The sequence below is a fragment of the Gnatocerus cornutus genome, unplaced genomic scaffold (genome assembly GCF_029298725.1).
Source record: "Gnatocerus cornutus isolate USDA-ARS CGAHR unplaced genomic scaffold, icGnaCorn1.1 ctg00000169.1, whole genome shotgun sequence".
NCBI lineage: Eukaryota > Metazoa > Arthropoda > Insecta > Coleoptera > Tenebrionidae > Gnatocerus > Gnatocerus cornutus.
This window is the reverse complement of record NW_028275506.1, coordinates 2,305-29,549: the sequence shown is the minus strand read 5'-3', so window position 1 is coordinate 29,549 and position 27,245 is coordinate 2,305. Positions and strand designations below refer to the sequence as shown.

General features: G+C 44.2%; 1 non-coding gene across 1 annotated transcript; it reads left to right on the top strand.

Annotated features, from left to right (window-relative positions):
• Positions 1-6,153: 6,153 nt before the first annotated feature.
• Positions 6,154-6,273, top strand: LOC148165854 (5S ribosomal RNA). The gene has a single exon (XR_015771117.1). It is a non-coding gene; the product is annotated as a 5S ribosomal RNA (ribosomal RNA).
• Positions 6,274-27,245: the final 20,972 nt, after the last annotated feature.

The following is a 27,245-nucleotide window of genomic DNA, read 5'->3' as shown; positions in this document are numbered from 1 at the left end:
GGATGGACCTGCTTCAACACCTTGTAAATGTAGATGGCGTAACTCTCCTTCCTCCTGCGCTTCTTTTTCTTGTCGCTCTTCGAGATGTTCTTTTGAGCTTTTCCGGCCTTCTTGGCCGCCTTACCGCTGGTCTTGGGTGGCATTCTCTTCTAGTCGTCGAGTTAAAAAAACGTTTAAAAACAGAAAACGAGACAGACACGACGTGCACGTTACGACGAGTATACTCGATCTAAAACGCCGCACACCTAAAATCCCTCTATTTATAACGAGCGAGCGACAAACAGGCGCTCCGCCTTAGTTCGTCGTTCGACCATTGCCCTAACGAGATGGCGCTGTACCGACCATATAAATTTCTAGCCTTCGCCGCGTTCGGCTACCGCCGAAAAGGCCAAAAGCCTCACCAGCGGCCAAATAAACTGTAATATCTTAAGTACTCGATGTAAATACCATTACTATACTTGAATAAAATGTATTTTGACTTGACGCGTTCGGCATTTATTTCAAGCCGTACGTTTGTCAGTGCGCTTCGTGTCAGTCGCAGTAGGTGTTTTGCTGTTTATATCGTATAACAACATGTCCGGAAGAGGAAAAGGAGGTAAAGTGAAGGGAAAGGCGAAGTCTCGTTCCAGTCGTGCCGGACTTCAGTTTCCCGTCGGCAGAATTCATCGTCTTCTGCGTAAAGGAAACTACGCCGAAAGAGTGGGTGCAGGTGCTCCCGTTTATTTGGCGGCCGTAATGGAATATCTAGCCGCCGAAGTTCTCGAATTGGCAGGAAACGCCGCCAGAGATAACAAGAAAACCCGTATCATTCCGAGACATCTTCAATTGGCTATAAGGAACGACGAGGAGTTAAACAAGCTCCTTTCCGGCGTTACCATCGCCCAAGGCGGTGTCTTGCCCAACATCCAGGCGGTGTTGTTGCCCAAGAAGACCGAAAAGAAGCCTTAAATTTAATTCTTCGCCGCCGTCATCTCGAACGAAAAACAAAAACTTTTATAAAAACCATCTTCACATCGGCCCTTCTCAGGGCCAAAAATTCAACTCGAACGAATTGATTTTTTCGCCAAAATACAACAACCTATGAGAATCATGTTAAAAAGTCTTTTAGATATTTTAAAGTTAAACCGATCAATTAATTCATTATACGAGCGTAGACTGAACGGAAGATTTTCGATTACATTCAACCAAGAAAGATGATTTTTACGACTTTTCATCGTAATTTTTAGAAAAATTCAATGCCCGACTAAAGCACGAACTCGACAACTCTATCTATAATAATTTATTGATTATCTAATTCAAGAAACATTCCGATTCGTCGTAAATTTCTTCACATTTCGCACATTAATCTGTTAAGAACATACACACACACACCGGTCGCCTATACGTGCTCTCCGTCTCGATAATTTCTTGCAGCAGCAGTCGTCAGCGGTGAGCCGTAATACTACAATCAATCGTTTTATTTGCTATGAGATTTTGTTTCAAGTCACGTCTGAGGAGAGTAACTCTACCCCATATTGGACATAACCTCAAATATACTCTTCGTGGCAAAAACGTTCTTTTAACGATGGTCATTCTAACCTAAAACTGCTGTCAAAATTGTCAAAGTCGCCGCCTGGATCACAAATTAAAATGATCACTCACTCCGTACGATTTTCATTTCGATTTGAAGACAAACACACAATTGAGCAACATATTTAATTCGTTTGATTTATTTTGTGGTTCTGAAAAGAACCGTTTTTTTTTGTTTGTTTGTTTGCTTGCCTGCGGGGGGTTTGTTGTTATTCCTCTGAGGATGCGGATACACGTCATAAAATGATAAAATTAACCGCCGAAACCGTAAAGGGTACGACCTTGACGTTTCAGGGCGTAGACGACGTCCATGGCGGTGACGGTCTTACGTTTTGCGTGTTCGGTGTAAGTTACGGCGTCACGGATGACGTTCTCGAGGAAGACCTTCAACACACCTCTGGTTTCTTCGTAGATGAGACCGGAAATACGTTTCACACCACCACGACGAGCCAATCTTCTGATCGCCGGTTTCGTTATACCTTGGATGTTATCGCGTAGAACTTTGCGATGACGTTTGGCGCCACCTTTTCCCAATCCTTTGCCACCTTTACCACGACCGGTCATCTTGATAAAATTAGGAAATTCTTCGTACAAAACGACGTAGCTTCGACCAAGTTCGTTATGGAACTAACGTCAAAATTTCATTCCGCGGGACTATTTATAAGTTACGGCAGCTCCACCTCGCGTTAAAAACGAATCCACCAATGGCGTCGCCGTATGACTCATCGAGTTTATAAAACGGCCGTTGGCGCGACGAAAATTTTCAGTTGACTTTCGAACGTTCGTACGTACGGTCGGTCGTTCGGTCGAAGCAAGCAAGCAAGCCACTACCTACGTTAATTCTTTTCATTTGATTCATCCGATATCCGAGATGGCGAGAACTAAACAGACGGCTCGTAAATCTACCGGTGGCAAGGCACCTAGAAAACAGTTGGCCACGAAGGCGGCCAGAAAAAGCGCTCCCGCCACCGGAGGTGTCAAGAAACCTCACCGTTACAGGCCCGGTACGGTCGCCCTTCGTGAGATTCGTCGTTATCAAAAGAGCACTGAACTTTTGATCCGCAAGCTGCCTTTCCAACGTCTCGTCCGAGAGATCGCCCAAGATTTCAAGACCGATCTCCGTTTCCAAAGTTCGGCCGTGATGGCACTTCAAGAAGCCAGCGAGGCTTATCTCGTCGGCCTCTTCGAAGACACCAACTTGTGCGCCATCCACGCCAAACGTGTCACCATCATGCCGAAAGACATCCAATTGGCGAGACGCATTCGTGGCGAGAGGGCTTAAATTTCCTCCATCCATCCATCCATCCATCCGATCCGACCATCTAGAATTAACAAATTCTTCATCTTCGAAGGTGTTAAAAGAAGAAAAAAAAAATCGGTTCTTTTCAGAACCACAATTATTTTCCAACGAATTGAAAATTTATCGTTCGCGCATGCAACTTTTTGAGATTGAAAAAAAAAAAAAAAAAAAAAAGTTAGGTTATGTGATTTATTCACAAAATTCGTACTTACATAAAACGATAAACTTTTGCTTTTTTCTTTCACATTAAATTTTCTTTTAACTGAGACTATTTGAAACATTATTATATAATAAAGTTTATCATTCTTTGTAATAACACTGTTTCGACAGTCAAATGAATAGACAAGAAAATCAAATGAAAGTATGTATCTCCTCAACAGAATGTGCATTGTCCAAGCGAATCTTTCGTTCGTTTCTTGAAAATAATTGTGGCCCTGAAAAGGGCCATTTATTTGTATCGATGGTGCCCCTACGTCGATATATACGATCGGAGCACGTTCCCGAAACCACCAGGACGTCGTCGTCGTTGAAAAAATTAAATCATCGTCGTCGACTTTTCACTTCTTTCTCTTGGGTGAAGCGGTTTTTTTCGCTTTGACGGTGACGGCTTTGGCCGTTTTCGGTTTCGGCGCTTTCGGTTTCTTGGTTGGACCGGCCTTGTTGGATTTCTTCGCTTTCGATGGCGTCTTGGGTTTGACGGGCGATCTGGAGGCGGCGCTGGCTTTCTTTTCGGGAGCGGACGCAGCCTTTCTAGCCTTCGATACGGCGACGCTCTTCTTTTCGGCGGCAGTTTTCTTAGACTTGGCCGAAGCGGCGGGGGCGGCCTTCTTACCGGCTTTTGAGGCGGATCCTTTTTCGGCGGACGTCGGCGCTGACGCGACGGAACGTTTAGCAACGCCCGTCTTCTTGGATTTCGCCGATGACGACGCGGTCGCAGCGGCAGATCTCTTTTTCGTGGCGGACGGAGCCTTAGCTGCACCGGTGACGGCAGAAGCCAACTTGAACGAACCGGAAGCTCCTTTTCCTTTGGTTTGGACCAACGAACCGGATGCGACGGCGCCCTTAAGGTACTTCTTGATGAAAGGCGCAAATTTTTCCGCGTCGACTTTGTAGTTGGCCGCGACATATTTCTTGATCGCCTGCAACGAAGAACCGCCGCGTTCCTTCAAGCCTTTGATGGCGTTGGTGACCATCTCCGAAGTGGGCGGATGAGAAGGTTTGCTTCTCGGATTTTTGGGCTTCTTCTCCTTCTTCACCGGTGAGGAGCCGGAAGTGGCACCGGCGACCGTCGAAGCTGCTTGATTTTCTACGTCGGCCATATTTTCGTCTATCGCGCGCGCGTTTTTTTCTTTTTATTATAGGTAGGCTTATTCTTCGGTGAAAGAACGAATGAACTTTACAGAACGAATTGGGCGCCAAAGTCAAAGTGTTGGCGCGTTCGAAAACGCGCGGACCGCGGACTAAACGAGAGCCTTCTCGTCGAGTTAGAAAATTCAGTGGGCCTCGAATACAGCTTTCGCGTGATGGCATCGTTCTCTTTACGCGAAGATCACCGCCTCCGGGTGCGGGAACATGAGCGATTCGGTCGGCGATGGCCTCCTGAATAACCTCAAGTTTTCCCGGACGACCAGCCGACCTCCAAAAGCGAACAAGGACCGATCGAACGTCGACTCGAACAAAGACCCTCCGAAACAAGGAGATGACATCCAAGTTCGACGCCGACGTTACGCGTTTTCCACGAATAACAGGAAAGTTCCGCTTTCGACCAGACAAACTTGGAAGCATCCTCTACAAGTTTCACGAACGAATCGGTCGAAAAGTACGTGCGATCTTTTCGAAAATCGCCTCGCAAAGAGACGCAGCACGGATCGGAGCGACGACCGACGAACCTGCAGAGTGTAGGAAAAAAATTCACAAACGGTCGAAGATGACGTCCGAGAAGGTCGAATTTTTTCAAGAACGAAGATAAAACCTTCGCCTTTCGTAGGAGTTGATTTTTGAAAACGATCTTGACGAACAGGTCGGAAAAAAAACGATGTCAATTTCGGACTCGACCATGAGAAACGAATTTGTACGACGAACGGACTTTTCGAACGACTTTTTTCGCAAAATCGACATTTTTTCCTCAAAAATTACCTCACACGACGAAATCCCATCATCGAAACATCACCGAAAACAGTTTTGACGGCGAAATTCTCGTCAATTTTACGAAAATAAAGGGAAAATCAGACGGACCACCGTCGAACATCCAGCGACGGGAACGGACGAGTTTTTTAATTTTTCTTGCCAATTCATTGCGAAAGAAGCAATTTTTCTCGACGAAACCATTTTATAATCATAAAAAAAACTCCCCAAACACCACAAACCAACAAAAATACGGAAATCTTGCATTGTTTGCATTTTTCAGACACTCTAAATAAAACTACGTCGATGTCGGCGGATTTTCAGTCGGTCGTCGGTCGACAGAAATCCAACGAAATTTTCATTTGTTCTTCTCAAAAACGAAAAACAAACAAATCAACAAAACATTCCCTACTATTAGTCGACATTTCGAGCAGAAACTACGAACGTCGAAAGATTTAAAAAATGAAATATGTAGGTGTGCGTGCGTGCGTACTTACTTGAAACTTTTTTCTTGTTTCATCGTCGCACTGGAACAAATTAAATTTTAATGCAATGTAAACGCGACCACACTTTCGACGAAAACATCTCTATGAATCGAACGACGTCGGAAAAAGAATAAATCGAGAAGAGAACAAATCATGAAACAACACACACCCACCCCGCCCGGCCCGGCCAGAGTGGTGGGAATTTCGATGAATGAACAGACAAAGAAACCAACTCTGTTATCAGTTCTAAGAAAGAAAGCAGGTAGCGGCGGCGGCGAACCTTCGACCGTACTACGGTCAGTTCATGAATTAACCCCGTCCGTTCGGAGTTTATTCATCTCCGGTCCGTGTCGGCGTTTACTTCAAGTGGGTGCTATTTCCATCTAAGCAAGCAAGTGAGTAAGTAAGTTCTCAAATTTTAAATTACGTTAATCGCAAGTGACTCGTTGAGATCGTCAAACGAACAATTTAATTTAACGCCTCATACGAGTTTTTTTTTTTCGTCATTTTGTCGCAAAAAAAAAACTAAAAAACGACTCGCAAAAAAAAATTTTTTTTTTTTCTTCTTTTAAATCTTGTACATTTTCTGACATGTGTACCATCGAAAAATGTCACATCCAAACGATCGAACAATCACAAAAAATCGTCAACGTACCATCTTGGAAAATTTTACCAGGCAACGACCATACCACGTTGAAAACTACCGGTTCTCGTCCGATCACCGAAGTCAAGCAACGTCGGGCGCGGTCAGTACTTGGATGGGTGACCGCTTGGGAACACCGCGTGCCGTTGTCTCTACTCTTTTCTTTTTTTATTAACATTTCTGATGTCAAACTTTTTTTAAATATATTTTTCACTATTTATATTTTCTCTCAGGAACTTATATAGTATGAAGACGAAAATTTTTAATTCGTTCGAGTTGAATTTGTGGTTCTGAAAAGAACCGATTTTTTTTCTTTTTTTTCCAACCAACTTCCAAGCTGCTCGAGGAGGATTTATTTTGAACTGGTGTATTTGGTGACGGCCTTGGTTCCTTCAGAAACGGCGTGCTTCGCCAATTCACCGGGCAAAAGAAGACGCACCGCCGTCTGGATCTCCCTGCTGGTTATGGTCGAACGTTTGTTGTAATGAGCGAGGCGACTGGCTTCAGCAGCTATACGTTCGAAGATGTCGTTCACGAAACTGTTCATGATAGACATAGCCTTGCTGGAGATACCGGTATCGGGATGGACCTGCTTCAACACCTTGTAAATGTAGATGGCGTAACTCTCCTTCCTCCTGCGCTTCTTTTTCTTGTCGCTCTTCGAGATGTTCTTTTGAGCTTTTCCGGCCTTCTTGGCCGCCTTACCGCTGGTCTTGGGTGGCATTCTCTTCTAGTCGTCGAGTTAAAAAAACGTTTAAAAACAGAAAACGAGACAGACACGACGTGCACGTTACGACGAGTATACTCGATCTAAAACGCCGCACACCTAAAATCCCTCTATTTATAACGAGCGAGCGACAAACAGGCGCTCCGCCTTAGTTCGTCGTTCGACCATTGCCCTAACGAGATGGCGCTGTACCGACCATATAAATTTCTAGCCTTCGCCGCGTTCGGCATTTATTTCAAGCCGTACGTTTGTCAGTGCGCTTCGTGTCAGTCGCAGTAGGTGTTTTGCTGTTTATATCGTATAACAACATGTCCGGAAGAGGAAAAGGAGGTAAAGTGAAGGGAAAGGCGAAGTCTCGTTCCAGTCGTGCCGGACTTCAGTTTCCCGTCGGCAGAATTCATCGTCTTCTGCGTAAAGGAAACTACGCCGAAAGAGTGGGTGCAGGTGCTCCCGTTTATTTGGCGGCCGTAATGGAATATCTAGCCGCCGAAGTTCTCGAATTGGCAGGAAACGCCGCCAGAGATAACAAGAAAACCCGTATCATTCCGAGACATCTTCAATTGGCTATAAGGAACGACGAGGAGTTAAACAAGCTCCTTTCCGGCGTTACCATCGCCCAAGGCGGTGTCTTGCCCAACATCCAGGCGGTGTTGTTGCCCAAGAAGACCGAAAAGAAGCCTTAAATTTAATTCTTCGCCGCCGTCATCTCGAACGAAAAACAAAAACTTTTATAAAAACCATCTTCACATCGGCCCTTCTCAGGGCCAAAAATTCAACTCGAACGAATTGATTTTTTCGCCAAAATACAACAACCTATGAGAATCATGTTAAAAAGTCTTTTAGATATTTTAAAGTTAAACCGATCAATTAATTCATTATACGAGCGTAGACTGAACGGAAGATTTTCGATTACATTCAACCAAGAAAGATGATTTTTACGACTTTTCATCGTAATTTTTAGAAAAATTCAATGCCCGACTAAAGCACGAACTCGACAACTCTATCTATAATAATTTATTGATTATCTAATTCAAGAAACATTCCGATTCGTCGTAAATTTCTTCACATTTCGCACATTAATCTGTTAAGAACATACACACACACACCGGTCGCCTATACGTGCTCTCCGTCTCGATAATTTCTTGCAGCAGCAGTCGTCAGCGGTGAGCCGTAATACTACAATCAATCGTTTTATTTGCTATGAGATTTTGTTTCAAGTCACGTCTGAGGAGAGTAACTCTACCCCATATTGGACATAACCTCAAATATACTCTTCGTGGCAAAAACGTTCTTTTAACGATGGTCATTCTAACCTAAAACTGCTGTCAAAATTGTCAAAGTCGCCGCCTGGATCACAAATTAAAATGATCACTCACTCCGTACGATTTTCATTTCGATTTGAAGACAAACACACAATTGAGCAACATATTTAATTCGTTTGATTTATTTTGTGGTTCTGAAAAGAACCGTTTTTTTTTGTTTGTTTGTTTGCTTGCCTGCGGGGGGTTTGTTGTTATTCCTCTGAGGATGCGGATACACGTCATAAAATGATAAAATTAACCGCCGAAACCGTAAAGGGTACGACCTTGACGTTTCAGGGCGTAGACGACGTCCATGGCGGTGACGGTCTTACGTTTTGCGTGTTCGGTGTAAGTTACGGCGTCACGGATGACGTTCTCGAGGAAGACCTTCAACACACCTCTGGTTTCTTCGTAGATGAGACCGGAAATACGTTTCACACCACCACGACGAGCCAATCTTCTGATCGCCGGTTTCGTTATACCTTGGATGTTATCGCGTAGAACTTTGCGATGACGTTTGGCGCCACCTTTTCCCAATCCTTTGCCACCTTTACCACGACCGGTCATCTTGATAAAATTAGGAAATTCTTCGTACAAAACGACGTAGCTTCGACCAAGTTCGTTATGGAACTAACGTCAAAATTTCATTCCGCGGGACTATTTATAAGTTACGGCAGCTCCACCTCGCGTTAAAAACGAATCCACCAATGGCGTCGCCGTATGACTCATCGAGTTTATAAAACGGCCGTTGGCGCGACGAAAATTTTCAGTTGACTTTCGAACGTTCGTACGTACGGTCGGTCGTTCGGTCGAAGCAAGCAAGCAAGCCACTACCTACGTTAATTCTTTTCATTTGATTCATCCGATATCCGAGATGGCGAGAACTAAACAGACGGCTCGTAAATCTACCGGTGGCAAGGCACCTAGAAAACAGTTGGCCACGAAGGCGGCCAGAAAAAGCGCTCCCGCCACCGGAGGTGTCAAGAAACCTCACCGTTACAGGCCCGGTACGGTCGCCCTTCGTGAGATTCGTCGTTATCAAAAGAGCACTGAACTTTTGATCCGCAAGCTGCCTTTCCAACGTCTCGTCCGAGAGATCGCCCAAGATTTCAAGACCGATCTCCGTTTCCAAAGTTCGGCCGTGATGGCACTTCAAGAAGCCAGCGAGGCTTATCTCGTCGGCCTCTTCGAAGACACCAACTTGTGCGCCATCCACGCCAAACGTGTCACCATCATGCCGAAAGACATCCAATTGGCGAGACGCATTCGTGGCGAGAGGGCTTAAATTTCCTCCATCCATCCATCCATCCATCCGATCCGACCATCTAGAATTAACAAATTCTTCATCTTCGAAGGTGTTAAAAGAAGAAAAAAAAAATCGGTTCTTTTCAGAACCACAATTATTTTCCAACGAATTGAAAATTTATCGTTCGCGCATGCAACTTTTTGAGATTGAAAAAAAAAAAAAAAAAGTTAGGTTATGTGATTTATTCACAAAATTCGTACTTACATAAAACGATAAACTTTTGCTTTTTTCTTTCACATTAAATTTTCTTTTAACTGAGACTATTTGAAACATTATTATATAATAAAGTTTATCATTCTTTGTAATAACACTGTTTCGACAGTCAAATGAATAGACAAGAAAATCAAATGAAAGTATGTATCTCCTCAACAGAATGTGCATTGTCCAAGCGAATCTTTCGTTCGTTTCTTGAAAATAATTGTGGCCCTGAAAAGGGCCATTTATTTGTATCGATGGTGCCCCTACGTCGATATATACGATCGGAGCACGTTCCCGAAACCACCAGGACGTCGTCGTCGTTGAAAAAATTAAATCATCGTCGTCGACTTTTCACTTCTTTCTCTTGGGTGAAGCGGTTTTTTTCGCTTTGACGGTGACGGCTTTGGCCGTTTTCGGTTTCGGCGCTTTCGGTTTCTTGGTTGGACCGGCCTTGTTGGATTTCTTCGCTTTCGATGGCGTCTTGGGTTTGACGGGCGATCTGGAGGCGGCGCTGGCTTTCTTTTCGGGAGCGGACGCAGCCTTTCTAGCCTTCGATACGGCGACGCTCTTCTTTTCGGCGGCAGTTTTCTTAGACTTGGCCGAAGCGGCGGGGGCGGCCTTCTTACCGGCTTTTGAGGCGGATCCTTTTTCGGCGGACGTCGGCGCTGACGCGACGGAACGTTTAGCAACGCCCGTCTTCTTGGATTTCGCCGATGACGACGCGGTCGCAGCGGCAGATCTCTTTTTCGTGGCGGACGGAGCCTTAGCTGCACCGGGTGACGGCAGAAGCCAACTTGAACGAACCGGAAGCTCCTTTTCCTTTGGTTTGGACCAACGAACCGGATGCGACGGCGCCCTTAAGGTACTTCTTGATGAAAGGCGCAAATTTTTCCGCGTCGACTTTGTAGTTGGCCGCGACATATTTCTTGATCGCCTGCAACGAAGAACCGCCGCGTTCCTTCAAGCCTTTGATGGCGTTGGTGACCATCTCCGAAGTGGGCGGATGAGAAGGTTTGCTTCTCGGATTTTTGGGCTTCTTCTCCTTCTTCACCGGTGAGGAGCCGGAAGTGGCACCGGCGACCGTCGAAGCTGCTTGATTTTCTACGTCGGCCATATTTTCGTCTATCGCGCGCGCGTTTTTTTCTTTTTATTATAGGTAGGCTTATTCTTCGGTGAAAGAACGAATGAACTTTACAGAACGAATTGGGCGCCAAAGTCAAAGTGTTGGCGCGTTCGAAAACGCGCGGACCGCGGACTAAACGAGAGCCTTCTCGTCGAGTTAGAAAATTCAGTGGGCCTCGAATACAGCTTTCGCGTGATGGCATCGTTCTCTTTACGCGAAGATCACCGCCTCCGGGTGCGGGAACATGAGCGATTCGGTCGGCGATGGCCTCCTGAATAACCTCAAGTTTTCCCGGACGACCAGCCGACCTCCAAAAGCGAACAAGGACCGATCGAACGTCGACTCGAACAAAGACCCTCCGAAACAAGGAGATGACATCCAAGTTCGACGCCGACGTTACGCGTTTTCCACGAATAACAGGAAAGTTCCGCTTTCGACCAGACAAACTTGGAAGCATCCTCTACAAGTTTCACGAACGAATCGGTCGAAAAGTACGTGCGATCTTTTCGAAAATCGCCTCGCAAAGAGACGCAGCACGGATCGGAGCGACGACCGACGAACCTGCAGAGTGTAGGAAAAAAATTCACAAACGGTCGAAGATGACGTCCGAGAAGGTCGAATTTTTTCAAGAACGAAGATAAAACCTTCGCCTTTCGTAGGAGTTGATTTTTGAAAACGATCTTGACGAACAGGTCGGAAAAAAAACGATGTCAATTTCGGACTCGACCATGAGAAACGAATTTGTACGACGAACGGACTTTTCGAACGACTTTTTTCGCAAAATCGACATTTTTTCCTCAAAAATTACCTCACACGACGAAATCCCATCATCGAAACATCACCGAAAACAGTTTTGACGGCGAAATTCTCGTCAATTTTACGAAAATAAAGGGAAAATCAGACGGACCACCGTCGAACATCCAGCGACGGGAACGGACGAGTTTTTTAATTTTTCTTGCCAATTCATTGCGAAAGAAGCAATTTTTCTCGACGAAACCATTTTATAATCATAAAAAAAACTCCCCAAACACCACAAACCAACAAAAATACGGAAATCTTGCATTGTTTGCATTTTTCAGACACTCTAAATAAAACTACGTCGATGTCGGCGGATTTTCAGTCGGTCGTCGGTCGACAGAAATCCAACGAAATTTTCATTTGTTCTTCTCAAAAACGAAAAACAAACAAATCAACAAAACATTCCCTACTATTAGTCGACATTTCGAGCAGAAACTACGAACGTCGAAAGATTTAAAAAATGAAATATGTAGGTGTGCGTGCGTGCGTACTTACTTGAAACTTTTTTCTTGTTTCATCGTCGCACTGGAACAAATTAAATTTTAATGCAATGTAAACGCGACCACACTTTCGACGAAAACATCTCTATGAATCGAACGACGTCGGAAAAAGAATAAATCGAGAAGAGAACAAATCATGAAACAACACACACCCACCCCGCCCGGCCCGGCCAGAGTGGTGGGAATTTCGATGAATGAACAGACAAAGAAACCAACTCTGTTATCAGTTCTAAGAAAGAAAGCAGGTAGCGGCGGCGGCGAACCTTCGACCGTACTACGGTCAGTTCATGAATTAACCCCGTCCGTTCGGAGTTTATTCATCTCCGGTCCGTGTCGGCGTTTACTTCAAGTGGGTGCTATTTCCATCTAAGCAAGCAAGTGAGTAAGTAAGTTCTCAAATTTTAAATTACGTTAATCGCAAGTGACTCGTTGAGATCGTCAAACGAACAATTTAATTTAACGCCTCATACGAGTTTTTTTTTTTCGTCATTTTGTCGCAAAAAAAAAACTAAAAAACGACTCGCAAAAAAAAATTTTTTTTTTTTTTTCTTCTTTTAAATCTTGTACATTTTCTGACATGTGTACCATCGAAAAATGTCACATCCAAACGATCGAACAATCACAAAAAATCGTCAACGTACCATCTTGGAAAATTTTACCAGGCAACGACCATACCACGTTGAAAACTACCGGTTCTCGTCCAGTCTTGTCCGAGCGCTCGTAGCGAACGGACGTGCGATAGAGAGCTCCCCCTCTCAGTGTTTAAGTTGTGACCACAGTGCAAAGTGCCACGTGCCTTGAATAAAGTGAATCGTGTCCCAATTGTTGTTTTAACAACAAGAGGAATTAAACCAAGTTCGATACAGCGCAGGCTGGTTAAGCCTGCACTGACCACCGAAAACATGGCCAGTTCGAGCCTCAACTGGCTGAAGCCGAAGAAAACGGTGAAAAAAGTGAAACAAAAGGTGAGGTACGTGCCAGTACCAATCGACGCTAACCGATTTCAACCAATCTCTTCTGATGAAGAGGATGAAGAAGACAACATGGAGACGGAGGAAACATCCTCCAGGACAAAAACCACCGCGACCGCGAACGAAAGGAGACCGCCGCCGATCATCATCCACGGCCGGAACATAACGCACAACCGTCTCAAAGAATTGTTCGCGGATTGCGACAACGGTTACCAGGTCCGTTACACAAGGGAGAAGACCCTTGTGTACCCCAACACAACAGACATCCACACGAAGATGAGAAACAACCTCACGACTGGAAAAGTAGAGTTCCACACGTTCACACCAAAAGGACTCAAAACGTCAACGTTCGTCATTAAGGGTTTGGACAACAACCCTGAGCCCGAATCCGTTCTTGCAGAGCTCAAGAACTGCAAGATCGAAGCCACCAATGTGAGGAAAATGGGGCCCAACACCAAGAGGCCCCATTACATCGCAACAGTGACCGACAGCGAGACTGCCGAGTCACTCAACAAGAAATGTCGGGCGATTCTCAACGTCAGGGTGCGTTTCGAGAAATACCTCAATAAGAAGAAGATGACACAGTGCCACCGGTGCCAGGCATGGGGCCACGGCACGAGGAACTGTAACCTCGAACCGACGTGCGTAAGATGCTCCCAGTACCACTGGACCCGCGACTGCCCCCATAAGCCCGACCCGACGTACATTCCCAAATGTGCCAACTGCGGGAAACAAGGACACGCTGCCTCGCAAACCACGTGCGAGGTCTACATCGCCAAGGTAACCCGCATCGAGGAACTCCAAGAAGAAAGGCGTCAGAAGGTCGCCAACAAGAGGGCTAAATTAGCCCCCGCGCCGATCCCAAAGGTCAATCCGTGGACCCAGCCAAAGAAACCAACAGGTGAGTCCATTGTTTTTACTAATAAATCATTTCCGCCTCTGCCGACGCCTTCAACGAGCGCAGCAAATTCGCCAATTTTAACAAGGCAAACACCAACCAAAACGAAAATTCCAGAAACAAGCAGCATGACAGAATTTTGTAAAATAAACGCCGAAATTTCCAGGCTGAACAAAAATGTAAATATGAAAAATCTGCTCATAATACTTAAAGAACTGAACAATGCACTTGAAAAATGCCAGTCTCAACAAGAAAAGCTGTTCGTCTGCATAGACGTTCTATCCAAAATGGGAGACGCTGGCTATGAGCTATAAATTGACGATAGTTCACTGGAACGCAAACGGTCTGCATGAAAAAGCTGCGGAATTATTGAATTTTATTAAAAATGGTGGAATTCACATTATGGCAATTAGCGAAACGCGTCTCAAAAGTAAAGATCGGCTTAAATTCACCAATTACACGGTTCTCAGAAAGGACAGAACGGATGTCATTAGGGGAGGTGGGGTTGCTCTCCTAATCCGTAATGACGTCCCCTTTGAACACATTCCCACCCCAAATGTAAGATTCCTCGAAACCCTAACGATTAAGATCGAGAACAACATTTTCATAACATCAGTTTACAACCGACCAATCAACTCAATTAGGGACGCGGATTTAGACATAATCAATAATCTGGGAAGAAAACAATTAATTCTCGGGGACTTCAATGCGAGACACACAAGCTGGGGTTGTCACGCAAACAATAGTAACGGGTTCAGGCTCTACAATTACGTAGAAAACACAAGCTTGATAATTAACAGAACTGCTGATCCAACTCATTTCCCAATTAACGGCATGACACCTACCTACATTGACTTGACAATCACGAAAAACATGGTAATCTCAGAACCCAGATCAGTGACCGCACTCAACTCGGATCACAATCCTGTGATTCTTGAGATTCCTGACATGACAATCAAAGACAAAACAATCCAAATCAATTCCTATAAACAAACCAACTGGCCCCTCTTCCGCAAAACCCTTGACAGACATGTTGAACTGACGGAAATCATTGGCACGAAAGATGATCTTGATAAACAGATTGAACTGTTCATTAAGGCCATCCAGAAGGCCAAAGACCAAGTCACGACGACGAAAACAATAAATCCTTTTCGAGACGAAATTCCGAAAGCAACCATAGAGAAAATAAAACTCAAGAACCGAATCAGAAAACTGTACCAAAGAACACGAGACCCATTTTTCAAAAACCAAGCATCTGAATTAACCAGAGAAATTAAACAAGAAATAAAAGAATTCAGACAGAACAAATGGGAAACAAAACTTGGCAAATTAAATCCGCACGATAATTCTCTATGGAAAATGACAAAAGCTCTCAAAAGACGATTTACCCCCATCTCTATCCTTAAATCCAATAACAACACAGCATTTAATAATGTGGAAAAAGCAAACACACTGGCAACATATTATGAAACGATCCACACAAGTGATAATCACAACACACCCGAACAAACAGAAATAATTGAAACAGTAAACTCTTTCAATAGTGACAATTCCCAGATAGACGCGCCTACGGCCGTCAAACCCACAGAAATCGCAAAAATCATAAGCACTTTACCGAATAACAAAGCCCCGGGAAATGACGGCATTGAAAACAGAATACTGAAAAATCTTACAGCGAAAGCTGTAAAACAACTAACGAATATAATAAATGCCATGCTTAATCTTTGTATCTTCCCGGAAAAACTTAAAGTAGCAGATGTCATCCCCATTTTGAAACCGGGGAAAAACCCCAATGCACCAAACGCATACAGACCAATTAGCCTTCTACCAACAATATCAAAAGTTGCGGAAAAGGTAATCCAAAAACGAATTAATAAGCACATTAAAGAAAACAAAATTTTACCGCCAGAGCAATTTGGTTTTCGGGAACGACATAATACCACACAGCAAGTCCTCAGACTAATAAATGACATAACCAATAATTACAACACGAAAAGCATAACAGCAATGACATGTCTTGATATTGAAAAAGCATTTGATAAAGTCTGGACAAAAGGACTAATTTACAAAATGATTCAATTGAAGTTCCCGACGCACATTACTAAATTAATAAACTCGTACTTAACAGAGAGAAAGTTCAGAGTAAAGGTAGAAGGCGAAAAGTCGGAAATGAAATCAATAAATGCGGGAGTCCCACAAGGCTCAGTGCTTGGGCCAATACTATTTAATATTTACATTCATGACATCACTAAATTCGCACAAACCAATTTAGCTTTGTACGCGGACGACACCGCCATCTACGCTAAGTCTCATTCGGGTCAGGTCGCACTCAAACAAGTTCAGATCCACATTAATCAACTCGAGAAATTCTACGCGAAATGGAAGATTAAACTCAACGCGGACAAAACGGAAACGGTCATTTTTGCAAAAAGATTCACCGGGCTAAAGATCAATAAAAAACTAAAGGTAGGGGACAGTGAAATTGAAATTAAGAACTCTGTGAAATATCTAGGAGTCACCCTAGACAAAAGGCTAAACCTAAATGAACACATAAAGAAAACGAGACAAAAAGGTGAAGCCGTCCTCAAGCAATTGTACCCATTGTTGGTCAAAAACAACTATCTAAACACGAAAAATAAGTTGCTTCTGTACAAATGCATCTTACGCCCCATCATAACATACGCAGCGCCCATCTACCGGCACAAACCACACACTCCACTAATTCCTTTGCAAAGATTTCAAAATAAATGCTTAAGACTTGCCCTTAACGCAGACAGATACACTCCGCTCCGTCAACTTCATCAGGACGCGAATCTTCCACTCCTACACCATTACATCCATTCCCTTTCCGATAAATTCTACGAGAAGCAGGTGCGGCACGTACCTCTTCTCAAACAATCCCTCAAACACCCAGCAGGAACTCACAAGTTCCCGCACTCGGGTGTCCCCAATCTAGACCGGATAATCCGCTGAATTTTGTTACAGGCAAAAGGCAGCGGAAGAAGAACCGTAAACGGCAATCGACCAGCCACTGACCATATCGGAACAGGAGTCCAGGAGCCCCCTGGAACATCAATCCGAGGATCAGGAGTCCCCGGAGCCCCCTGAAACCTCACCACTAGACCATACCGAACCAGGAGCCCAGGAGCTCCCTGGAAACAGAAACCGGACCGGAAGTCCCAAGACCTCTTTGAGGTCAACACTGTAAATAGTTTTTTTAAATATCCTTTGTACATAGTAGATAATAAGGTTAGGGTTTTTACTAAAATTTCATTTTCCCTAAATTAAGGTAACCGATAAGTAGGCTAAACACCACAAATGTATGCAACCAAGGTTGCCGGTGAGCCATAAAATAAATGTAATATCTTAGATTGTATAATAAATGTAGGCTAGGTTAAGGCATCAGCGCCACACATTAGCATAAGTTAATCTTAAGTGTGATATGTATTATCTTAGTGATTGCATGCGTAACTTCAACCGAATAAAAATCCTGTTGAATTTGAATTTGAATTTGGTTCTCGTCCGATCACCGAAGTCAAGCAACGTCGGGCGCGGTCAGTACTTGGATGGGTGACCGCTTGGGAACACCGCGTGCCGTTGTCTCTACTCTTTTCTTTTTTTATTAACATTTCTGATGTCAAACTTTTTTTAAATATATTTTTCACTATTTATATTTTCTCTCATGAACTTATATAGTATGAAGACGAAAATTTTTAATTCGTTCGAGTTGAATTTGTGGTTCTGAAAAGAACCGATTTTTTTTCTTTTTTTTCCAACCAACTTCCAAGCTGCTCGAGGAGGATTTATTTTGAACTGGTGTATTTGGTGACGGCCTTGGTTCCTTCAGAAACGGCGTGCTTCGCCAATTCACCGGGCAAAAGAAGACGCACCGCCGTCTGGATCTCCCTGCTGGTTATGGTCGAACGTTTGTTGTAATGAGCGAGGCGACTGGCTTCAGCAGCTATACGTTCGAAGATGTCGTTCACGAAACTGTTCATGATAGACATAGCCTTGCTGGAGATACCGGTATCGGGATGGACCTGCTTCAACACCTTGTAAATGTAGATGGCGTAACTCTCCTTCCTCCTGCGCTTCTTTTTCTTGTCGCTCTTCGAGATGTTCTTTTGAGCTTTTCCGGCCTTCTTGGCCGCCTTACCGCTGGTCTTGGGTGGCATTCTCTTCTAGTCGTCGAGTTAAAAAAACGTTTAAAAACAGAAAACGAGACAGACACGACGTGCACGTTACGACGAGTATACTCGATCTAAAACGCCGCACACCTAAAATCCCTCTATTTATAACGAGCGAGCGACAAACAGGCGCTCCGCCTTAGTTCGTCGTTCGACCATTGCCCTAACGAGATGGCGCTGTACCGACCATATAAATTTCTAGCCTTCGCCGCGTTCGGCATTTATTTCAAGCCGTACGTTTGTCAGTGCGCTTCGTGTCAGTCGCAGTAGGTGTTTTGCTGTTTATATCGTATAACAACATGTCCGGAAGAGGAAAAGGAGGTAAAGTGAAGGGAAAGGCGAAGTCTCGTTCCAGTCGTGCCGGACTTCAGTTTCCCGTCGGCAGAATTCATCGTCTTCTGCGTAAAGGAAACTACGCCGAAAGAGTGGGTGCAGGTGCTCCCGTTTATTTGGCGGCCGTAATGGAATATCTAGCCGCCGAAGTTCTCGAATTGGCAGGAAACGCCGCCAGAGATAACAAGAAAACCCGTATCATTCCGAGACATCTTCAATTGGCTATAAGGAACGACGAGGAGTTAAACAAGCTCCTTTCCGGCGTTACCATCGCCCAAGGCGGTGTCTTGCCCAACATCCAGGCGGTGTTGTTGCCCAAGAAGACCGAAAAGAAGCCTTAAATTTAATTCTTCGCCGCCGTCATCTCGAACGAAAAACAAAAACTTTTATAAAAACCATCTTCACATCGGCCCTTCTCAGGGCCAAAAATTCAACTCGAACGAATTGATTTTTTCGCCAAAATACAACAACCTATGAGAATCATGTTAAAAAGTCTTTTAGATATTTTAAAGTTAAACCGATCAATTAATTCATTATACGAGCGTAGACTGAACGGAAGATTTTCGATTACATTCAACCAAGAAAGATGATTTTTACGACTTTTCATCGTAATTTTTAGAAAAATTCAATGCCCGACTAAAGCACGAACTCGACAACTCTATCTATAATAATTTATTGATTATCTAATTCAAGAAACATTCCGATTCGTCGTAAATTTCTTCACATTTCGCACATTAATCTGTTAAGAACATACACACACACACCGGTCGCCTATACGTGCTCTCCGTCTCGATAATTTCTTGCAGCAGCAGTCGTCAGCGGTGAGCCGTAATACTACAATCAATCGTTTTATTTGCTATGAGATTTTGTTTCAAGTCACGTCTGAGGAGAGTAACTCTACCCCATATTGGACATAACCTCAAATATACTCTTCGTGGCAAAAACGTTCTTTTAACGATGGTCATTCTAACCTAAAACTGCTGTCAAAATTGTCAAAGTCGCCGCCTGGATCACAAATTAAAATGATCACTCACTCCGTACGATTTTCATTTCGATTTGAAGACAAACACACAATTGAGCAACATATTTAATTCGTTTGATTTATTTTGTGGTTCTGAAAAGAACCGTTTTTTTTTGTTTGTTTGTTTGCTTGCCTGCGGGGGGTTTGTTGTTATTCCTCTGAGGATGCGGATACACGTCATAAAATGATAAAATTAACCGCCGAAACCGTAAAGGGTACGACCTTGACGTTTCAGGGCGTAGACGACGTCCATGGCGGTGACGGTCTTACGTTTTGCGTGTTCGGTGTAAGTTACGGCGTCACGGATGACGTTCTCGAGGAAGACCTTCAACACACCTCTGGTTTCTTCGTAGATGAGACCGGAAATACGTTTCACACCACCACGACGAGCCAATCTTCTGATCGCCGGTTTCGTTATACCTTGGATGTTATCGCGTAGAACTTTGCGATGACGTTTGGCGCCACCTTTTCCCAATCCTTTGCCACCTTTACCACGACCGGTCATCTTGATAAAATTAGGAAATTCTTCGTACAAAACGACGTAGCTTCGACCAAGTTCGTTATGGAACTAACGTCAAAATTTCATTCCGCGGGACTATTTATAAGTTACGGCAGCTCCACCTCGCGTTAAAAACGAATCCACCAATGGCGTCGCCGTATGACTCATCGAGTTTATAAAACGGCCGTTGGCGCGACGAAAATTTTCAGTTGACTTTCGAACGTTCGTACGTACGGTCGGTCGTTCGGTCGAAGCAAGCAAGCAAGCCACTACCTACGTTAATTCTTTTCATTTGATTCATCCGATATCCGAGATGGCGAGAACTAAACAGACGGCTCGTAAATCTACCGGTGGCAAGGCACCTAGAAAACAGTTGGCCACGAAGGCGGCCAGAAAAAGCGCTCCCGCCACCGGAGGTGTCAAGAAACCTCACCGTTACAGGCCCGGTACGGTCGCCCTTCGTGAGATTCGTCGTTATCAAAAGAGCACTGAACTTTTGATCCGCAAGCTGCCTTTCCAACGTCTCGTCCGAGAGATCGCCCAAGATTTCAAGACCGATCTCCGTTTCCAAAGTTCGGCCGTGATGGCACTTCAAGAAGCCAGCGAGGCTTATCTCGTCGGCCTCTTCGAAGACACCAACTTGTGCGCCATCCACGCCAAACGTGTCACCATCATGCCGAAAGACATCCAATTGGCGAGACGCATTCGTGGCGAGAGGGCTTAAATTTCCTCCATCCATCCATCCATCCATCCGATCCGACCATCTAGAATTAACAAATTCTTCATCTTCGAAGGTGTTAAAAGAAGAAAAAAAAAATCGGTTCTTTTCAGAACCACAATTATTTTCCAACGAATTGAAAATTTATCGTTCGCGCATGCAACTTTTTGAGATTGAAAAAAAAAAAAAAAAAAAAAAAAGTTAGGTTATGTGATTTATTCACAAAATTCGTACTTACATAAAACGATAAACTTTTGCTTTTTTCTTTCACATTAAATTTTCTTTTAACTGAGACTATTTGAAACATTATTATATAATAAAGTTTATCATTCTTTGTAATAACACTGTTTCGACAGTCAAATGAATAGACAAGAAAATCAAATGAAAGTATGTATCTCCTCAACAGAATGTGCATTGTCCAAGCGAATCTTTCGTTCGTTTCTTGAAAATAATTGTGGCCCTGAAAAGGGCCATTTATTTGTATCGATGGTGCCCCTACGTCGATATATACGATCGGAGCACGTTCCCGAAACCACCAGGACGTCGTCGTCGTTGAAAAAATTAAATCATCGTCGTCGACTTTTCACTTCTTTCTCTTGGGTGAAGCGGTTTTTTTCGCTTTGACGGTGACGGCTTTGGCCGTTTTCGGTTTCGGCGCTTTCGGTTTCTTGGTTGGACCGGCCTTGTTGGATTTCTTCGCTTTCGATGGCGTCTTGGGTTTGACGGGCGATCTGGAGGCGGCGCTGGCTTTCTTTTCGGGAGCGGACGCAGCCTTTCTAGCCTTCGATACGGCGACGCTCTTCTTTTCGGCGGCAGTTTTCTTAGACTTGGCCGAAGCGGCGGGGGCGGCCTTCTTACCGGCTTTTGAGGCGGATCCTTTTTCGGCGGACGTCGGCGCTGACGCGACGGAACGTTTAGCAACGCCCGTCTTCTTGGATTTCGCCGATGACGACGCGGTCGCAGCGGCAGATCTCTTTTTCGTGGCGGACGGAGCCTTAGCTGCACCGGTGACGGCAGAAGCCAACTTGAACGAACCGGAAGCTCCTTTTCCTTTGGTTTGGACCAACGAACCGGATGCGACGGCGCCCTTAAGGTACTTCTTGATGAAAGGCGCAAATTTTTCCGCGTCGACTTTGTAGTTGGCCGCGACATATTTCTTGATCGCCTGCAACGAAGAACCGCCGCGTTCCTTCAAGCCTTTGATGGCGTTGGTGACCATCTCCGAAGTGGGCGGATGAGAAGGTTTGCTTCTCGGATTTTTGGGCTTCTTCTCCTTCTTCACCGGTGAGGAGCCGGAAGTGGCACCGGCGACCGTCGAAGCTGCTTGATTTTCTACGTCGGCCATATTTTCGTCTATCGCGCGCGCGTTTTTTTCTTTTTATTATAGGTAGGCTTATTCTTCGGTGAAAGAACGAATGAACTTTACAGAACGAATTGGGCGCCAAAGTCAAAGTGTTGGCGCGTTCGAAAACGCGCGGACCGCGGACTAAACGAGAGCCTTCTCGTCGAGTTAGAAAATTCAGTGGGCCTCGAATACAGCTTTCGCGTGATGGCATCGTTCTCTTTACGCGAAGATCACCGCCTCCGGGTGCGGGAACATGAGCGATTCGGTCGGCGATGGCCTCCTGAATAACCTCAAGTTTTCCCGGACGACCAGCCGACCTCCAAAAGCGAACAAGGACCGATCGAACGTCGACTCGAACAAAGACCCTCCGAAACAAGGAGATGACATCCAAGTTCGACGCCGACGTTACGCGTTTTCCACGAATAACAGGAAAGTTCCGCTTTCGACCAGACAAACTTGGAAGCATCCTCTACAAGTTTCACGAACGAATCGGTCGAAAAGTACGTGCGATCTTTTCGAAAATCGCCTCGCAAAGAGACGCAGCACGGATCGGAGCGACGACCGACGAACCTGCAGAGTGTAGGAAAAAAATTCACAAACGGTCGAAGATGACGTCCGAGAAGGTCGAATTTTTTCAAGAACGAAGATAAAACCTTCGCCTTTCGTAGGAGTTGATTTTTGAAAACGATCTTGACGAACAGGTCGGAAAAAAAAACGATGTCAATTTCGGACTCGACCATGAGAAACGAATTTGTACGACGAACGGACTTTTCGAACGACTTTTTTCGCAAAATCGACATTTTTTCCTCAAAAATTACCTCACACGACGAAATCCCATCATCGAAACATCACCGAAAACAGTTTTGACGGCGAAATTCTCGTCAATTTTACGAAAATAAAGGGAAAATCAGACGGACCACCGTCGAACATCCAGCGACGGGAACGGACGAGTTTTTTAATTTTTCTTGCCAATTCATTGCGAAAGAAGCAATTTTTCTCGACGAAACCATTTTATAATCATAAAAAAAACTCCCCAAACACCACAAACCAACAAAAATACGGAAATCTTGCATTGTTTGCATTTTTCAGACACTCTAAATAAAACTACGTCGATGTCGGCGGATTTTCAGTCGGTCGTCGGTCGACAGAAATCCAACGAAATTTTCATTTGTTCTTCTCAAAAACGAAAAACAAACAAATCAACAAAACATTCCCTACTATTAGTCGACATTTCGAGCAGAAACTACGAACGTCGAAAGATTTAAAAAATGAAATATGTAGGTGTGCGTGCGTGCGTACTTACTTGAAACTTTTTTCTTGTTTCATCGTCGCACTGGAACAAATTAAATTTTAATGCAATGTAAACGCGACCACACTTTCGACGAAAACATCTCTATGAATCGAACGACGTCGGAAAAAGAATAAATCGAGAAGAGAACAAATCATGAAACAACACACACCCCACCCCGCCCGGCCCGGCCAGAGTGGTGGGAATTTCGATGAATGAACAGACAAAGAAACCAACTCTGTTATCAGTTCTAAGAAAGAAAGCAGGTAGCGGCGGCGGCGAACCTTCGACCGTACTACGGTCAGTTCATGAATTAACCCCGTCCGTTCGGAGTTTATTCATCTCCGGTCCGTGTCGGCGTTTACTTCAAGTGGGTGCTATTTCCATCTAAGCAAGCAAGTGAGTAAGTAAGTTCTCAAATTTTAAATTACGTTAATCGCAAGTGACTCGTTGAGATCGTCAAACGAACAATTTAATTTAACGCCTCATACGAGTTTTTTTTTTTTTTTTTTTTTTTTTTTTTTTTTTTTTTTTTTCGTCATTTTGTCGCAAAAAAAAAAACTAAAAAACGACTCGCAAAAAAAAAAAAAAAAAAAAAATTTTTTTTTTTTTTTTTTTTTTTTCTTCTTTTAAATCTTGTACATTTTCTGACATGTGTACCATCGAAAAATGTCACATCCAAACGATCGAACAATCACAAAAAATCGTCAACGTACCATCTTGGAAAATTTTACCAGGCAACGACCATACCACGTTGAAAACTACCGGTTCTCGTCCCAGTCTTGTCCGAGCGCTCGTAGCGAACGGACGTGCGATAGAGAGCTCCCCCCCCCCCCCCTCTCAGTGTTTAAGTTGTGACCACAGTGCAAAGTGCCACGTGCCTTGAATAAAGTGAATCGTGTCCCAATTGTTGTTTTAACAACAAGAGGAATTAAACCAAGTTCGATACAGCGCAGGCTGGTTAAGCCTGCACTGACCACCGAAAACATGGCCAGTTCGAGCCTCAACTGGCTGAAGCCGAAGAAAACGGTGAAAAAAGTGAAACAAAAGGTGAGGTACGTGCCAGTACCAATCGACGCTAACCGATATCAACCAATCTCTTCTGATGAAGAGGATGAAGAAGACAACATGGAGACGGAGGAAACATCCTCCAGGACAAAAACCACCGCGACCGCGAACGAAAGGAGACCGCCGCCGATCATCATCCACGGCCGGAACATAACGCACAACCGTCTCAAAGAATTGTTCGCGGATTGCGACAACGGTTACCAGGTCCGTTACACAAGGGAGAAGACCCTTGTGTACCCCAACACAACAGACATCCACACGAAGATGAGAAACAACCTCACGACTGGAAAAGTAGAGTTCCACACGTTCACACCAAAAGGACTCAAAACGTCAACGTTCGTCATTAAGGGTTTGGACAACAACCCTGAGCCCGAATCCGTTCTTGCAGAGCTCAAGAACTGCAAGATCGAAGCCACCAATGTGAGGAAAATGGGGCCCAACACCAAGAGGCCCCATTACATCGCAACAGTGACCGACAGCGAGACTGCCGAGTCACTCAACAAGAAATGTCGGGCGATTCTCAACGTCAGGGTGCGTTTCGAGAAATACCTCAATAAGAAGAAGATGACACAGTGCCACCGGTGCCAGGCATGGGGCCACGGCACGAGGAACTGTAACCTCGAACCGACGTGCGTAAGATGCTCTCAGTACCACTGGACCCGCGACTGCCCCCATAAGCCCGACCCGACGTACATTCCCAAATGTGCCAACTGCGGGAAACAAGGACACGCTGCCTCGCAAACCACGTGCGAGGTCTACATCGCCAAGGTAACCCGCATCGAGGAACTCCAAGAAGAAAGGCGTCAGAAGGTCGCCAACAAGAGGGCTAAATTAGCCCCCGCGCCGATCCCAAAGGTCAATCCGTGGACCCAGCCAAAGAAACCAACAGGTGAGTCCATTGTTTTTACTAATAAATCATTTCCGCCTCTGCCGACGCCTTCAACGAGCGCAGCAAATTCGCCAATTTTAACAAGGCAAACACCAACCAAAACGAAAATTCCAGAAACAAGCAGCATGACAGAATTTTGTAAAATAAACGCCGAAATTTCCAGGCTGAACAAAAATGTAAATATGAAAAATTTGCTCATAATACTTAAAGAACTGAACAATGCACTTGAAAAATGCCAGTCTCAACAAGAAAAGCTGTTCGTCTGCATAGACGTTCTATCCAAAATGGGAGACGCTGGCTATGAGCTGTAAATTGACGATAGTTCACTGGAACGCAAACGGTCTGCATGAAAAAGCTGCGGAATTATTGAATTTTATTAAAAATGGTGGAATTCACATTATGGCAATTAGCGAAACGCGTCTCAAAAGTAAAGATCGGCTTAAATTCACCAATTACACGGTTCTCAGAAAGGACAGAACGGATGTCATTAGGGGAGGTGGGGTTGCTCTCCTAATCCGTAATGACGTCCCCTTTGAACACATTCCCACCCCAAATGTAAGATTCCTCGAAACCCTAACGATTAAGATCGAGAACAACATTTTCATAACATCAGTTTACAACCGACCAATCAACTCAATTAGGGACGCGGATTTAGACATAATCAATAATCTGGGAAGAAAGCAATTAATTCTCGGGGACTTCAATGCGAGACACACAAGCTGGGGTTGTCACGCAAACAATAGTAACGGGTTCAGGCTCTACAATTACGTAGAAAACACAAGCTTGATAATTAACAGAACTGCTGATCCAACTCATTTCCCAATTAACGGCATGACACCTACCTACATTGACTTGACAATCACGAAAAACATGGTAATCTCAGAACCCAGATCAGTGACCGCACTCAACTCGGAATCACAATCCTGTGATTCTTGAGATTCCTGACATGACAATCAAAGACAAAACAATCCAAATCAATTCCTATAAACAAACCAACTGGCCCCTCTTCCGCAAAACCCTTGACAGACATGTTGAACTGACGGAAATCATTGGCACGAAAGATGATCTTGATAAACAGATTGAACTGTTCATTAAGGCCATCCAGAAGGCCAAAGACCAAGTCACGACGACGAAAACAATAAATCCTTTTCGAGACGAAATTCCGAAAGCAACCATAGAGAAAATAAAACTCAAGAACCGAATCAGAAAACTGTACCAAAGAACACGAGACCCATTTTTCAAAAACCAAGCATCTGAATTAACCAGAGAAATTAAACAAGAAATAAAAGAATTCAGACAGAACAAATGGGAAACAAAACTTGGCAAATTAAATCCGCACGATAATTCTCTATGGAAAATGACAAAAGCTCTCAAAAGACGATTTACCCCCATCTCTATCCTTAAATCCAATAACAACACAGCATTTAATAATGTGGAAAAAGCAAACACACTGGCAACATATTATGAAACGATCCACACAAGTGATAATCACAACACACCCGAACAAACAGAAATAATTGAAACAGTAAACTCTTTCAATAGTGACAATTCCCAGATAGACACGCCTACGGCCGTCAAACCCACAGAAATCGCAAAAATCATAAGCACTTTACCGAATAACAAAGCCCCGGGAAATGACGGCATTGAAAACAGAATACTGAAAAATCTTACAGCGAAAGCTGTAAAACAACTAACGAATATAATAAATACCATGCTTAATCTTTGTATCTTCCCGGAAAAACTTAAAGTAGCAGATGTCATCCCCATTTTGAAACCGGGGAAAAACCCCAATGCACCAAACGCATACAGACCAATTAGCCTTCTACCAACAATATCAAAAGTTGCGGAAAAGGTAATCCAAAAAACGAATTAATAAGCACATTAAAGAAAACAAAATTTTACCGCCAGAGCAATTTGGTTTTCGGGAACGACATAATACCACACAGCAAGTCCT